The sequence below is a fragment of the Eschrichtius robustus genome, chromosome 2 (genome assembly GCF_028021215.1).
Source record: "Eschrichtius robustus isolate mEscRob2 chromosome 2, mEscRob2.pri, whole genome shotgun sequence".
Classification (NCBI taxonomy): domain Eukaryota; kingdom Metazoa; phylum Chordata; class Mammalia; order Artiodactyla; family Eschrichtiidae; genus Eschrichtius; species Eschrichtius robustus.
In genome coordinates this window covers 115527123-115544207 of record NC_090825.1, presented here as the reverse complement: position 1 = coordinate 115544207, position 17085 = coordinate 115527123, and the positions used below count along the sequence as shown (strand labels likewise).

General features: G+C 40.8%; 1 non-coding gene across 1 annotated transcript; it reads right to left on the bottom strand.

The window, feature by feature from the left end:
- Window positions 1–4916: 4916 nt before the first annotated feature.
- On the bottom strand, window positions 4917–5032 carry LOC137760363 (small Cajal body-specific RNA 11). Its single transcript, XR_011073317.1, has one exon. It is a non-coding gene; the product is annotated as a small Cajal body-specific RNA 11 (non-coding RNA).
- Between the last annotated feature and the right edge of the window lie 12053 nt (window positions 5033–17085).

Below are 17085 nucleotides of genomic sequence, written 5' to 3'. Positions count from 1 at the left end.
TTTAGTTCCCTGACCAAGGATCGAACCCCGGGCCCTGTCAGTGAGAGCACTGAGTCCTAACCACTGCACGGCCAGGGAGTTCCTTTTTATTTTCCCCTTTGTTTTTAATATAATTAATTTATTTTTAAGTTCAATTGTAAGTTTATATAATTTAATTTTAATAACAGCTGTGTTTAACAACCAGTTTGCAAAATTCCTAAAAATTTCACAATAGGTTCTCTGAGACTGGACAAGCTGCCTCCCACCACACCTCTGGATCCCTGTATCCTCCCTCTAGGCCACTGGGAGGTAAAGTGCAAAAGATTTCTCTGTAGAATTTAACACCAAATATTTGTTTGTTCCAGTTATGTGCAAGACTTTAGCCTTTCCTGAGCCAAAGTCTTGCTACCTGCCCTCAAGGAGCTTAGTACCTAGTAAAAAGGAGATAAGGTCTGTATCTAACTATAATGTAGGGCATCGAGTGGTAAGTGGAATGCAATGAATAAATGCACTGTATTCCACTGGAATGGTATTCATAGAGCTAGAGAGGAGTAGGACAGGATAATCCTGAGGCCCCTTCCACCTCATGTTCCAGGATGTTGAGATACCAGGAGTCTTAGGGGAACACTGGGGGCAGTAATCAGTGAGGAGTAAGCCAGAGTCACCCTTGCTGTGCCCAGCTTCAGGAAATCTAGAGGCCATTTATAGAGGCATAGAGTGAGCTAGAGGCTCCCATTTTTACAAGGATATAACTGAGGCCCAGAGAGAGAGGATTTACTCAGGGTTACAGAGTGAGTTGGGGCCAAGAGAGCCTGGTTTGCCCAGGACTGAGGTGTTTCCCGTGGTATGGGACTTTCAGTGCTTAATCCAGAACAGTCTTGGGCAAACCAGGATGGTTGGTCACCCTGCGGTGATGATGGTGTGCATCCTAAGCTGATGCTTCTTCCAGATGTGCATTCTCACTAAACTCCCCAGATCCCTGGTTCCTCCACATTTCTTTTCCAGGCTCCTTTTCCAGGGCTCTGAGACTAGAGGGGCTGCTTAGACTATGAAGCAAGTTGGGGGGTGTGGGAGTTGAGTGAGAGGGTGGAGATGGCTGGAGAATGCCAGAAGAGAAAGAGATAGGATTTCTGACTTTTAACACTCCTCTGCTAATTAGATAAGGGGTGGAGATGGGGGGTAGAGAGAATGAGCCTCTATGCATATTCTTCTGAGCAGTGACACTGAGCAGAGCTCAGGAATTTTTAATCTCTGGTCTCCACCCCTCCTCCCTGGAAGCTTGTCTCTTCCCACCCCCTGGTGACTCCCAGTCCAAATGCCACAGCTGTTTGAGCTCCTGACCCTCCCTTTGACCCCCCAATTTAGCCTCAATGATTTGCAAATTTCCTCAACAATATACCCAGGGAAGGAAGAGGAGAATACTTCAATTTTCCCTTTGAGATCTAGCGTTCCAAGTGTGGGGAAGAAAATAGGCCTTCCTGTGTGGAAAATGGGAGCAGTTGGTGGAACACATGGGCCTGTGAGGGCTGGGGTACATTAGAGGGGATAAATCTGCAAGCCATGACTAGCTGTTTCTTGCTTGAAGGTATATTTCCTTCATTAGTTGGGAAGCTCCTTGGGGCTTGGCCTTGTCAATCCCAACCACACAGGAATCTCTCCAAGGATAGCAGCATATTCTCCCATCAAACTGAGGTGCCCAGGTGGCAGAAGCTGCATCATCATTAGCCTAGAAAGGTTTGGAGTTGGAGGGGCTCATCCAAGGAGAGATTTCGGTTGGCTAGAACCCCTTTATTATATTTTTTTATTCTCTCACTGTTCAAAACTCCCATCTCTGGACATTAGATAGGACACAGAAGTTCCAAGTTAATGTTTCTCGATTGATTGTTGTTGAAGAAAGTATGGAGATGATTGTGGAATTTTATTAGTTTTCAGAGAAATATGCATCCATCTATCCATTTATTTATTCTAAAAATATTTACCTACTTAGTTCAGGCTAGTATTCAACACTTATGGGTCTAAGATGAATTATCATTACTTGTTTTTATCCTGGAGGAGCTCTTAGTCTGGTCTGAGAGAGAAAAGCTTAAATAATTTATAACAATACAGTGAGATAAAGTACTCTGGAAAGGTTGGAGGGGGAGTAAGGATAATGAGTAAATCTCCATAGACAAGGACTTCTGATAGAGACCTGCCATCTGGTGGCGATGAATGGTACAACATGCTCTTTGTTGCTCTGATGTGGGATTCAGTATTGCAATTTCAGCCTTTATTGAGCACCTGCCCAATGGGTAGCCAGCCCAGTGGTTGGCACTGCGATGCATATACAGTAAAGCTTCTAAGATGACATTGGTCCTTAAAAAACTTGCAGTGTGCTTGTGGATATAAAGCATAATTGAAAAAGTTATCAAGCAAACAACATTATACTTGATATACACACATGAACAAATACACCTTAAAAAATATGTAAATGATTAATACTTGTTACCAAAAAAGTAAACAAAATGGAAATATGTAAAGTAAAAAATGAGAGTCTTAAAAAAATAAAAATAAAAATGAGAGTCTCCCCCGTCCCACTCCCTGTGAGTAACCATTATGAACAGCTTAGTGTGGATTCTTTGCATGTACAAATGTTTGTAAATACATACATAATTTAAAAAATAGAATTGTGTTGTTATTCCTCAATTTGGTTTTTAAACTTTTATATCATGGACCCCTTTCTGTGATACTACATATTAATCTAACTTGTTTTCTCTTAATTTTTATATTAAATAAAAAATTAAGCATGTTAATATGAGTAAGTAGTCTATAAGGTTTGTTAAGAAAAGCAGCAGCCTCAACTATACCTGCACCGTCCTCTCAAGAAGCAACAACTTTCAATTCTTTTATCTGATGCTATTAGTGTTATCTCCATGTTTCTAAAAAACCTATTCGTGTCCTATTTATTGTTTTTTTTTCAATTTTAGGTATTATTTGTTGACTTCCCACCATGGATGATGAGGATTGACCTCTCTTTTCTTTTCCCACTTACCAAATACAAATGCATCTTTCTCATCTTTCCATCTCCTCGTATAGTTAAATTTACTTAGGTCAATATTGAATGTTTACATTATGATCATGTATACTATTTAGAGGAGAGTCATGTAATAAATCAGGCTTACTTTTCTTTCCCTACATGTCTTTTTGTTTTCCCTGGAATTAATAATTATCTATTTTTGTTGTTGTTTGCTTAGTTTTCTATGTAAATTCTGCCCTTACCCAAAAGACCTCTTATTTAACTCTCAGACTTGCTCCAATCTGGCCTAGTTACTTCTCTGCATATGCATAGCTGTCATCCTAGTGTGTTCTTTCACCATCAGGATGAGGGTTCACTTTGCTTCTCCACTTTGTTGCACATCCTGTTTCTTAAATCTTATGTCTTTTTATCTCTGTTTACTCCCTCATTTTGGTAGATAACATTTCAGTAGCTTCCTGAGAAAGGGTGCATAGGAAGCAAATTTTTTGAGACCTCACATATCTGAAAAGTTTTATTCTACTCTCACTTGATTGATATTTAAAATTTTTAAATTACTATTTTGGTAGGGTATAGAATTGTAGATTGGAAATAATTTTCCTAAAGAATGTTGAGGTAAGTGTTCCAATGTCTTCTAGTTTCCAGGGTTGCTGTTGAGAAATCTTATGCTGAATTGAATGCTAGTCTTTTGTAGGTTACCTGTTCTTCTTCTCCCCACCCTCCTTAGAAGCTTTTAGAAACTTTTCTTTATCCCCAGTACACTGAAATTTCGCAATGATGTGGCATTGGTGTAGAACTTTTTCATTTCTCGTGTTTAGTACTCATGAACTCTTTCAATCTGTAAACATGTCTTTTTGGACTGGTAAACTTTCTTATATTATTTCTTTGATAATTTCTTTCATTTGCTATGTTTTCTTTTTCTACAATTATTTTGTGTGTGTGTGTTTGGGGAGGCGGAGTTATTGAGCCTCCTGGACTGATACTCTCATTTTATCTCTTCTTTCCTGTTTTCCATAGTAAAAAATTTTTTTCGTTGTTTTATTTTCTAGGAGAAAATAAGAGTTTTCTCATATTCTTTGTTCTTGTTTCATGATTGCAATAAAAAAAAGTTTCTCAAGACTTTTTTTCCTGGTTTCTCAAGACTTGTAAACTCAGCTGCTTTCCACCTTTCTGAATTTTGTTTTCCCTCTACTTTTGGCTCCTCTTTGACTTTGGAGTTGTGCTTAAAAAAATCCCTTTACTATTTTGTGATGAAGGGACAATAAATGCATGTATTCAACCTGCAATGTTTAACTAGAATACACATGCTTGTTGTTTTATGTCAGGTTTCTTAAAAATAAAATTTAAATTGGGGAAGTGAAATGCAACTGGGATGGTCTGAGTAAGATCAATTTCTGCCAGTGCTTAGCAGGGGCTATCTTCCAGCAGCTGACTTCATCTCTCCCTGCCCAACCCAGGAAATAGAACCAAGGAAAAATCAGGACAGATAATGAAAGGACCATTAAGTACTTAGAACTATTAAAAAATGGAAGAGCAGATTTAACATTTTAGTTTTAACATTATAGTGAACAGTGCTTGTTTCTAAATGTTTACAAACTTCTCTTAACTTTTTCTTTCACACTCACTGTTCCATTGAAGCTACTTTAGATTACCAGTGATCTCCACATTGCCAAATCCAGAGTTGTTGTAGATCATTCACTCTCCATCTTGTAACTTTCACTTCTTTCAGCTTCCAGGACTCCAGAGATGATTGGTTTCCCTTTTACCTCTGGCCACTCTGTCTCAGTCTGCTGGTTCCTCTTCATTTCTCTGACCTGTTAATATTGGAGAGCACTGAGGCTCATTCCTCAGACATCTTCTATTTTTTATCTGTATTTACTCCCATATGGTGACTGTCCCAAAATTATATCTTCTTTTTTTTTCTTAAATTGTCCTCTTGTGCGTTTAAGAGCCAACCCTATTCTTAGGATGGCCCTCCTAAAATGAGAGGGAGATTGCTGCATGTCCTGCCAGACTCCAAAATTATATCTTTAGTCAGACCTCACCTATGCTCCAAACTTGTATATCCAGCTGTCTGCTGGACATCCTCCAGGAAGGCCTAATTAGCTATCTAGCAGGCATTTCAAATGTGACATGTCCAAAACAGAGCTTCCCGGTCTCTCCCTCTTCACTCTCAATCTGATCCTCTAACCAGTCTTCCCATCTCAATAAATGGCAACTCTGTCTTTCAATTGTTAAGGGCAATTCTAGGCTCCTCTTCCTCACACCCCATATCTACTCTGATAGCAAATCTTACCAACACTAACATGCTAGATATTTTACATATTAATCTTGTTTATTGTCTGTTTCTCCCAACAGAATATAAACACCATGAAAACAGAATTTTGTCTATTTTAGTCACTGTTGTATCCCCAGGGCCTACAATAGTACCAGGCACGTAGTTGACATGCAGTAAATATTTGTTCAATGAATTTTTTTTTAATTAGTTAATTAATTTATTTATTTTTTGGCTGCACTGGGTCTTCGTTGCTGTGCACGGACTTTCTCTAGTTGCATTGAGTGGGGGCTACTCTGTTTCAGTGCTCTGGCTTCTCATTGCAGTGGCTTCTCTTGTTGTGGAGCACAGGCTCTAGGCGTGCGGGCTTCCGTAGTTGTGGCACATGGGCTCAGTAGTTGTGGCTCATGGGCTCTAGAGCGCAGGCTCAGTAGTTGTGGCACACGGGCTTAGTTGCTCCGCGGCATGTGGGATCTTCCCAGACCAGGGCTCGAACCCGTGTCCCCTGCATTGGCAGGCAGATTCTTAACCACTGCGCCACCAGGGAAGTCCCCTGTTCAATGAATTTTAAAAGATATACATTCTTAGAAATGTTTAAAGGTCAAATTTAGTAAGGCATAACTTACATACAGTAAACTTTATCCTTTTTAAGTATATAAAAATTTTGACAAATATATACAGTTATGTAGTAACCACCACAATCAACACACAGAACATTTTCATTACCCCAGTTCTTTTGTGCTCTTTTATAATCAACCCCTCCCCCATCGCAGCTCCTGGCAACCCCTGATCTGATTTCTGTGTGTGTATATTTGTGTGTATATATGTGTGTGTGTGTGTGTATATATATATATGTAATAGCTTTTAAAAACTTAATTTTCTTAGAGCAGTTTTAAGTTTACAGCAAAATTGAGAAGGAGGTACAGAGATTTCCCATATATCCCCTGTCCCCATACATGTGTAACCTCCCCTGTTATCAGCATTACTCACCAGAATGGTACATTTCTACCTACACTGACCCATCATAATCACTCAAAGTCCATAGTTTACATTAGGGTGCACTCTTGATGTACATTCTACGCATTTGGACAAATGTATAATGACATGTATCCATCATTATGGTATCATACAGAATATTTTCACCGCCCTAAAAATCTTCTGTGCTCTGCCTCTTCATTCCTTCTTCCTTCCTGACCCTCCCACCCAACGCTGGCAACCACTGATCTTTTTACTGTCTCCATAGTTTTGCCTTTTCCAGAATGTCATATAGTTGGAATCATACAGCATGTGGCCTTTTCAGATTGGCTTCTTTCACTTAGTAATATTCCTCCATGTCTTTTCATGGCTTGATAGCTCATTTCTTTTTAGCACTGAATAATATTTCATTGTCTGGACATACCACAATTTATCCATTCACCTGCTGAAGAACATCTTGGTTGCTTCCAAGTTTTGGCAATTATGAATAAAGCAGTCCAGGTTTTTGTGAGGACATAGGTCTTCAGCTTGTTTTGTAAGAAACAGCCAAACTGTCTTCTAAAGTGGCTGTACCGTTTTGCATCTCCTCCAGGAGTGAATGAGAGTTCCTGTTGCTCCATATCCTTGACAGTATTTGGTGTTGTCAGTGTTTTGGATTTTGGCCCTTCTAACAGATGTGTAGTGGTACCTCACTGTTGTTTTATTCATTTTTTAAAAAAATATTTATTTATTTATTTGGCTGCATCGGGTCTTAGTTGTGGCATGTGGGATATTCAATGAGGCATGCGGGATCTTTCATTGCGGCCTGCAGGCTATTCTCTCTAGTTGTGGTGCGTGGGCTCCAGAGCATGTGGGCTCAGTAGTTGTGGCACACAGGCTCTCTAGTTGTGACGTGTGGGCTCTAGAGCACGCAGGCTTAGTTGCCCAGTGGCATGTGGGATCTTAGTTCCCCAACCAGGGATCGAACCCACATCTCCTGCATTGGAAGGCAGATTCTTATTAGAAGGTCCATTCTAACCACTGGACCACCAAGGAAGTCCCCTCACTGTTGTTTTAATTTGCAATTCTCTGTTAGCATATTGATGTGGAGCATGTTTTCATGTGTTTATTTGCCATCTGTATATCTTCTTTAATGAGGTGTCTGTTAAGGTCTTTGGCCCATTTTTTAATTGGGTTTTTGTTTTCTCATTGTTGAGTTTAAGAGTTCTTTGTATATTTTGGATAACAGTCATTTATCGGGTTTGTCTTTTGCAAATATTTCTTCCAGTCTGTGACTTGTCTTCTCATTTCCTTGATATTATGTTTTTTTTTCAACCACAGTTAATAATAATATAGTGATTATTTGTTCCATGAAAGTTTGATAGAACTCACCAGTAAAACTCTCTGAACATGGTACCCTCTTTAAAATAGAGATTTGAGGGCTTCCCTCGTGGTCCAGTGCTTAAGAATCTGCCTTCCAATACAGGGGATGCGGGTTCGATCCCTGGTCAGGGAACTAAGATCCCGCATGCCACGGGGCAGCTAAGCCCGTGCACCACAACTACTGAGCCTGCACACTCTAGAGCCCATGCACCACAACTAGAGAGCCTGCACGCCACAACTACTGAGCCCATGCACTCTAGAGCCCACACGCCACAACTAGAGAGAAGCTGGCACACTGCAACAAAAGATCCCACATGCCACAGCAAAGATCCCGCATGACACAACTAAGACCCGATGCAGCCAAGTAAATAAATAAATAAATATTAAAAAAAATAAAATAGAGATTTGAAAACTCTTGTAGTTTCTTCTATGGTAATTGATCTTATAAAGGTTTTCTACTTCTTCAGTTTTGGTAATTTACTTGTTCCTCAAGAATAATTGATTATGCCATAAATAAAACTAAAAGACAAATGAAAAATTGGGGGAAAAGATTAACAATTAATATTACAGAGAAAGGTTAATCTACCTAATATACAGTAAGCCTAGAAACTGAGAAAAGATCATAACTCAATAGAGAAATTGACCAAGAACATGGATAGACCATTCATAGGGCAAGAAACAAACATGGCCCTTCAAAATATGAAAAGATGCTCAAGCTCAGTCACAATAAGAGGAATGCAGGTAGAAACTACACCATTGTTCACCAGTCAGACTAGCAAAACTCCAAGAGTTTGATAACATTCTATGTTAGCATGGCTGTGGAGAAATAGTAAGACCCATTTGCGTTGCTGAAGGGAATGCAAAATGCCGTAACCCTTGAGAAAGGAATCTGAAGATACTGGCAAAAATTATAGATGCATTTACCCTTTGATCCAGAATTCTGCTTCTGGGAATCTATCTGCAGACACAACTTCACAAGTATTAAATGATACATGTACAAGATTATTCATTGGAGTATTACTTATAATAGCAAAACATAGAAACAAATCAGTAACAGGGAATGAGTAAAATAAACTATCCACACAATGGTATACTCTGTAGCCCTAGAATAGTAATATCTCCTCTCTATGTACTGTTTTGGAGAGATTTCCAGGATACACTGCTAAGTGAAAAAAGTGAGGTACATAGCCATGTGAAGAATGTGTCTCTTTTGTATTAGTACAGAGAGTAAGAAGGATATATATTAATATTTTTCCACATTATCATAAAGAAACAGGAATAATACATAAGAAACTAATAAGAGTTGTTTCCTGTAGACTCAAAGATGAGATAGGTAGGATATGGGTAGATGTGAACAAGATGTAAGGAAGACTTTTCAAATCTTTTTATATTGTTTTGATTTTCAAGTGTGAATTATCATTAAAAATTATTACAATTTAAAAAATATATTCATTAGCTTTATAAATGGTATTTTAGGGACTTCCCTGGTGGCACAGTGGTTAAGAATCCACCTGCCAATGCAGAGGACACGGGTTCCAGCCCTGGTCCAGGAAGATCCCACGTCCCGCGGACCAGCTAAACCTGTGCGCCACAACTACCGAGCCTGTGCTCTAGAGCCCGTGCACCACAACTACTAAGCCCATGCACCACAACTACTGAAGCCCGTGTGCCTAGAGCCCGTGCTCCACAACGAGAAGCCACTGCAATGAGAAGCCCGCGCCCAGCAACGAAGACCTAACACAGCCAAAAATAAATAAATAAATAAATTTATTAAAATAAATAAATAAAATAAAAGGTATTTTAAAGGGTTGTACAAATGTAAATTGGTCTAGTGAGCTTGCTGCAATTCAGGATATAAAGAATGGTCCTTGCTCTCAGAAGAAACTTTGTATCTGGAAAATAAAACAATATGCATAAAACATTTTAAAAAATTGACAATATTGAAATAAGGAGAGGATCTGATAAGTACTGAATGATGGCTCTGACCCTAAGTTCTGTGGGGCAGGAGTGATTTCACTGGGCTCGGCCTCAAAGAGGAGGTGATATTGGCAGAGCTTTGAAGGACAAACAGGAAGTGGGTAGAGAGGAGGACACAGGTCACTCCAGACACAAACTCAAGTGTAACCTTGTATTTGGGAGACAATAAGTAGTCCTCTGATATTTCTCAAAGTACTTAGGGGTTGGGTTAAAAATGAAGCAGATTTTTATTTATTTATTTATTTTGGCTGCACCGTGAGGCATGTGGAACTTCCTGCCTGCACCACCTGCAGTGGAAGTGTGGAGTCTTAACCACTGGACCACCAGGGAAGTCCTGCAGCAGGTTTTTAAAGAGAAGAAGTCAGCCATGCAGAGAGTAGAGGGAGAAGGGCCCCTAGCAGCAGAGAACCCCCAATGGTACGTGCTCTGAGATCTTGATGGAGTCCAGGAGAGAGAAAGCTGAGGGGTGAAGGGAGCAGCAGGAGCCAGATAACCTGGACCCTTTATTTTAGGTGCAATGGGAAGTCACTGCAGGACTTTAAGTGTATGTATGGGAGTGAGGGGAATCTGACTCACTTTTTAAAAAGATTACTCTGGTTGTTGTGTGGACAGTGAATTGGGGGTGGGTGGGGAGAAAGATTGAGAGATCTTCTCAAGAAGAATTGACTATGTCTTTGTATTGATGAAATAAAATTCGCATTTTAAGGCAAGACAAGAAAAATTTAAACATAAAATTTTTTCCTGCTCCTTTGGGCCTCCTGCTTCCCCTCCAGTGTGCGTTGTACATCTGCCTTATGAGTTAACCAGACCTCCCCAATGACAGAAATGCCTACTCAACTGACTCAACTGTAAAGATCAATTTTTCTCCTGGTGCCAGTCATGTAATTACTTAGAAGGTAACATTCCTTTCTCAATTCTGGAAGGGGTCACGATGACCTACCACTTGCCTTGTATGTGCAGACAGCTTTAGTGAACTTTATGTACAATGCCAATATATCATTTCCCTTAAAGATAGCAATTGGTGCAGGACAGACTGGTCAGATGACCGGGATAGATACTGGGCCACACCTAAAGGAAGTTCTTAGCTGAAATACTTACTTATGACCTTATTAATGGTACTAGCTATATTACTTGTATTCTGCCTATTTTATAAGATTATTGTTTCTTGCATTACCAAATGTGTGACTGAGCCTCAGATAAAATTAATGATGATTAGGTGACTACAAACAATTGACCACTATAAATATATAGTTCTATAAGATCAATGAGTGTGATAGTGTAACTCTAGATATGTGAAGAAGCAACAAAAGGGAACCATTTCCTGGACCATAACAAACTAGTGAGATAGGCAGTCCAGAGGCTTTTGGTTACTGTTAACAGGGTCTAGTCCAGTAATAGCACGTTGAGTGGACTGTCAATGAAATCCTTGCCTGACCTGAGAATCCTGGGAATCCTTGCCTAGCATCCCTAGTGCCGTGGGACAAATTGGTCATGAAATGCCTCCCAAACCTTGGTTGAAATTACAAGAGATGTGTGCTTGATTTACAGGTAACTTTTGCCTGTCACATGTATACTGACCTCCCCCCTTATTCTTTGGAACCATCCTCATAACTCTCTGAGAGACTCTCTCCCGGGTTATAATCCTCAGTTTGGCTCAAATAAAATTTTCCATTCTTTAAAAAATTATTTATTTATTTATTTGACTGTGCTGGGTCTTAACTGCGACATGCAGGATATTCATTGTAGCATGCGGATCTTTAGTTGCGGCATGTGGGACCTTTATTTGCGGCATGTGGGCTCTTAGTTGCAGCATGCAGGATCTAGTTCCCCGACCAGGGATTGAACCCAGGTCCCCTGCATTGGGAGTGTGGAGTCTTAATTACTGGACCACCAGGGAAGTCCCTCCATTTCTCTCTAAGATTGCCTATTGATTAATTTTGTTATTGTTGTTGATAGTACTTACCTTTCTCCCTCATCCCTAATGTCTGCATTTTCCACCCTGTGTGACTAGGGAGAAGGGTGATAGTAACACCTGGGAAGTCAGGGCTTCATTTGGTGAGAAAGGTGATGGCAGCAGAGCCCATTTCCAACTACCAGTGTTTCACTGGTAGTTGGAAATTTGACTCAGGAGCTGGGGAGAGAGGACAGAATTTTGAAGGTCTAGATTTGGGATTCTACTGTGGAGAGGAAATAGTTGAAGCTGTGAGATTGTATGAGGCATCAGAGAGAGGGAACTGAGAGAAAAGAGTAGAGGGCCAAAGAGATTCTCAGCAAAGTGACACCAGCAAAGGAAGCAAGGGGATGAAGAGAGTAAGGTTGCTGTACCAGGGCAGTGTGGAATCCCAGGACAATTTAAGTTGAGGGGTGGAATGCCAGTTGAATGATGAGTGTAGTAGCTGTGTGGCACGGGAGGAATCATGATGGGGTGTAGTACTCAGGAAGGCTCCTGGCAGAAATAGGACTTGAAAGATGGATAGACTAGGTGGATGGAGATGAAGGCAGGGGGCTTCCAGAGTAAACAGTACAAGAACCAAGGTGCAACAGGCAATTCTGACCACTGACTGTATGTGCAAGTTCGGGGGGAGTTGAAGTTTGTGAGTGAAGGGTTCTAGCCAGGAAGTCTGGGGTGATAAATGCATGTAGAAAGAGTTGAATCAGTTAGTTGATCAACATAAGTATTTTTTGAGCCCTTCTGTGTACGAGGCACCAGATTAGGTGCTGGGAATATAGCCATAAAACTACTTACCAAGGCCCTGCCCTCTAGAGCATACCTTTTTAGCAAATCAGACAGGTCTTCACAAGTAAGCAGAGGAGCTTAGACTTTATCCTATGGGCCACTGCTCTCATGTGGCCCTATAATGGGAGCTGGATGGAGAGACATCCCCAGCCTGTGGGGGACATAGAAGGGAGTGTATGCAGAGGAAATGCAGACTGTTGGAGAGCTGGGTCTTCCACATCTTCATGAGCATGTGAGCCTGAACTGTATACACACAGACCAGGATGAGTGCATTAGAAAGCAGAAACGTGGTCAGAGTTTCTGAGGAAGTTGTTCATTTGGAGAGATTGATCACTGATTTATTAACCTTTGCAAGGGGAATTCATTTAATAAGCCTTTGTTTGGCTTAAGCTGCAGGGATGAAACTCTGATGATGAAATTACTGGCTTGAGTCATTAGGAAGAAGAGGTATTTATTTGGTGGAGAGGGCAGTCAGAGCCATCCCTGGCTGTGAAATCCCACCTTTTCAGGAGCTGTCTACCTACACAGAGGCCAGCTCTCACCTTCCATGGGTTGTGAGGGACACTGCTTCACTCTCTGGATATCATTTGGACCATTCAGGTGTTCTTGGATTTCTAGAGATGAAATCATTCCTTCTTAGTTCCTAAATGACTATCACCCTGCTTGCCCTGCAAACTCCACTTTCCCAGAGAAAACAAGAGAGAGGGGATGAAGAGAAATGGGCAATAGGCAGGAGGATACAGTCTTAAAAATTCTGTATGAAACTCGAAAGGGAAGTCAAAGGAAACAGACAAAGGTTCTTCCCAAGCTTGGGACCAGCAGGGAATGATGCAGCATCCTGAAAATATTTTTAAAAGCAGTGGATAGCCAGAACTAAGAGTCAGAGTGACCAATTCATTCTGTTTCTCCCTCCAGTTGCCCTATTTTAACACTGGAAGTCCCACGTTTTGGGGAGATTTGGGACAGTTGATCATCCCATCAGGACACCTGGGCTCTAGCTTTGTATCTGCCATTAATTCCATACCCCTCTGAGCCTCAGTTTCCTCCTGAAATGGTAAAGTAAGGTACCTTGACAAGACGATATCAAAGAGCCCCTCCAACCCTGATGGAGCAATCTGGAAATTTGCCCAGGCTGCCCTGACATCCAGACTTTCTCTTGGAACTTGCCCTGAGCTTGGGCAGAACCAATCTCACCACAGAGAGTGCATCTGAAGGCTCAGGGACCAGCAAGTTCCTATACAGACTCTTCTTTCTTACAGATCCTTCTGTCAGTGACATAAGTTAGTATCAGCGTACAATGTACATCCCTGACTGGTTCAACTTAAGATTTTTCGATTTTACAATGGTGTGAAAACGATATGCATTCAGTAGAAACTGTACTTTGAATTTTGAGTTTTGGTCTTTTCCAGGGCTAGTGATAACGCGTCTCATGATGCTGGGCAGCGGCAGCGAGCCACAGCCCCGAGTCAGCCACGTGGTCACAAGGCTAAACAACTTACAACCATTCTATACCCATACAAACATTCTGTTCACTTTCAGTACAGTAGTCAATACATTACATGAGATATTCAACACTTCATGATATAGGCTTTGTGTTAGATGATTTTGCCCAACTGTAGGCTAATGTTGTGTCCTGAGCATGTTTAGGGTAGGCTAGGCTAAGCTGTGATGTTAGGTAGGCTCGGTGTATTAAATGCATTTTTTTTTTAATTTTTTTTTTTATTATTTTTTATAAATGCATTTTTGACTTACAATATTTTCAACTTATTGGGATGTAACCCCATTATAAGTTGAGGAACATCTGTATTATAATTATTAGTTGTCACCTACAAAATAAAGTGTAGGTGATTATTCTAGTTGTCAGATTGTTTCAAGAAATATGTAAACCAAAAATAAGAAACTTAGTAAGAAAAATAAATTTCTTAAAGCTCCCAACTGGCACTATATTCATTTAAGTTATAGTCTATACAATCATGCTGGAATGAAATGTGGTTATCATTTCTATTTAGAATTTCACTTGGCTACTGAAAGAATGATTTGTCTTTGAATTTCTATTAACATAAAATAGAAAATGTTTCTTTTGTAAATCTTCTAAGTACATACTGTTCTGAAAGTGGCCTTTTATGTTAGCTTTACAAGGTCATCATGTTTTGGCAAGAATTTCAAAACCAATAAGTTTGAAAGTAGTTCCATTGGACTTTTCCAGAGTCAGTGGTGGCATAATATAAGAGCCTAGCCCCTGAAGCCAGAATGCCTGGGTTCACATCGCAGATTTGTAACAAGTACAACTTGATGTTTCTACACCTCTGTCTTCAGCTGTAAAATGGGAATGATGTTAATAGTACCTACCTCAAAATGCTGTCATGAGGATTAAATGAGTTGATATGTCTACGAGTGCTCAGACCTCTGCTTGGCACAAGGTAAGCACTAAGTAAGTGTCCCATTACAATGTAAGATCCTTCAGTCCAGGGATTTTCATTTGTTTTGTTCACTTATATATCCCTAGAACCATGTGTTCTATGTATGCCTAGAACCGTGCCTGGCTCGTAACAAGCATTCAATAAATATTTGTTGAATGAAGGTATATATCTTGGTAATAGGTATTCAATTTGTGGTTTATTCATGAGGTTTTTAAAGTCCATGGGATTTATCTGTTGTAAACCTTTAATTTATACAAAGGAAAATTGAGGCCCAGAGAGAAGGAATCTTCCCAATGTCACATGAGCTTTGCTGGCAATAAAATTAAATACCAAATATTTGTCATAAGAGAAACACACTAGACAGAACCTCTGTTTCACCACTTCATTTTTTCTTTTTCACATGTGCTCCTGTCCCAACATTTATCAGAGCTGCTTATGTAGAGACACTCAGCTTTCATCTGAATGGATGCCATGGTAGCTGAAGGCACAACGTCTATTGCAGCAGGCAGAATTGGCTTTCTCCCATGGGAACAAAGTGGCTTGCCCTGAAAGAATAAAGGTAACTATGTTCATGCTGTGTTCCTGGCTTCTGCCTGCTCCTCTTTCCTCTTCAACAACCTTGGGACTCAGTGTGTGTAGCCAAAACTCCCACAGCCACTCCAGAAATGAACACTGCACTGGTTTTGCATTAAGACAAACCTGGTTTCAAATCCCATTTCTGCTACTAACCTACCTATTGTACTACCTGTTACTACCTGTGACCTTGTTCTGCAAATTATTTCACTTCCATAGTCTGAGTTTGTGCATCTCTAAAATGGGTATGCCAACATACTCATAGCGGAGGTAAATGTTACCAAGAATATGGGGCCTACGGATTTGTTCAACATGATGAATGCAAACAAGACCCACAGCAAGGCATGTTGTAGTTGCAAGTTGGGTTCTCTGGGAAGAAACTCTCTGATGAAGGGTAGCAGGCAGGACACTTAGGAGAGTGCTCTTGGGCTCAACACATGTGGAAGGAAAAGGCAGAGGAAGAAGTTGGGCAGTGGTGCAGGCCCAGTGAAGACCTCAGCTGACCTCTCATGGGGAGCTCTAGAGCTGGGATGGGTGTGCAGAATTGTTGCCAGCTGAGGTGAGGAAGCTGGGCCTTCACCCCTCCCCTGACCGTGTTGTCAGTTATTCTATACAGGCTGGTCCTGGAAGTTTTCTTCAGCCAAGGCATTCTCCAAAGAGGGCTGCCAGCCGAGGGTCATGGCAGCATTCCCAGAAGTTGGGGGAGTAACTGCATTCCTGAAGGGGCATCTGGTTGGTACTGCACAGCTTCCATCACTCCCAAACTCCAGAACCAGCCACAAAGAAAAGATCCTGAAAGCTTCCAGATGGGAAACACAGGGCATCCACAAAGGGACAGGGATAAGAATGACATCAGAAGTCTCAAAAGCACCATTAGGAAAGGCAGTGGAGAAATGCCTTCAAACATTTCATAGAAATCAATTTCTAAACTAGAATTCAATTCTGAGCCAACCTATCTATCAAATTTGAGGATACAATAAAGACATTTCAGACATGCGGTTTTGCTTTTGACTTCCCATGCACTGTTCCTTAAGGAGGAATTGAATAAGGGGTTCAGGAAGTAGAGGATCTTCCAAGAAGATGTGCAGGGCAGTCTAAGTAGAAATGCTGAGCCGCAGCCTAGAGACAACAGGGGAGCCTGGAGTGGGAGGCAGGGCCCTGGAGGGAAGCTGTTAATGGTCAAAACCACATTTTATTTATGGCTCTGTCAACAGTTGGTAAATTTGTAAAGAAAAATGAAGAAATGATGATTATAAAAGTCAAGATATAGTTCACCTCTAAAACGGAAAGTGAGGGCTGTGACTGGGGGAGGAGCTTCCGAGGTGGCAATGTTTTATTTTTTGATCTGGGTGATGGTTACATGAGTATTTGCTTTATAATAATTATTATTATTATTATTTTTTAAAATTTATTTATTTATGTATTTATTTTTGGCTGTTTTGTGTCTTCGTTTCTGTGCGAGGGCTTTCTCTAGTTGCGGCAAGCGGGGGCCACTCCTCATCGCGGTGCACGGGCCTCTCACTATCGCGGCCTCTCTTGTTGCGGAGCACAGGCTCCAGACACGCAGGCTCAGTAATTGTGGCTCACGGGCCTAGCCGCTCTGCGGCATGTGGGATCTTCCCAGACCAGGGCTCGAACCCGTGTCCCCCGCATTAGCAGGCAGATTCTCAACCACTGTGCCACCAGGGAAGCCCAGCTTTATAATTATTGGTATAACTACAGACACATATACATATATACTTTATATATATGCTTTATGCCATTTTCTTTTTTTTTA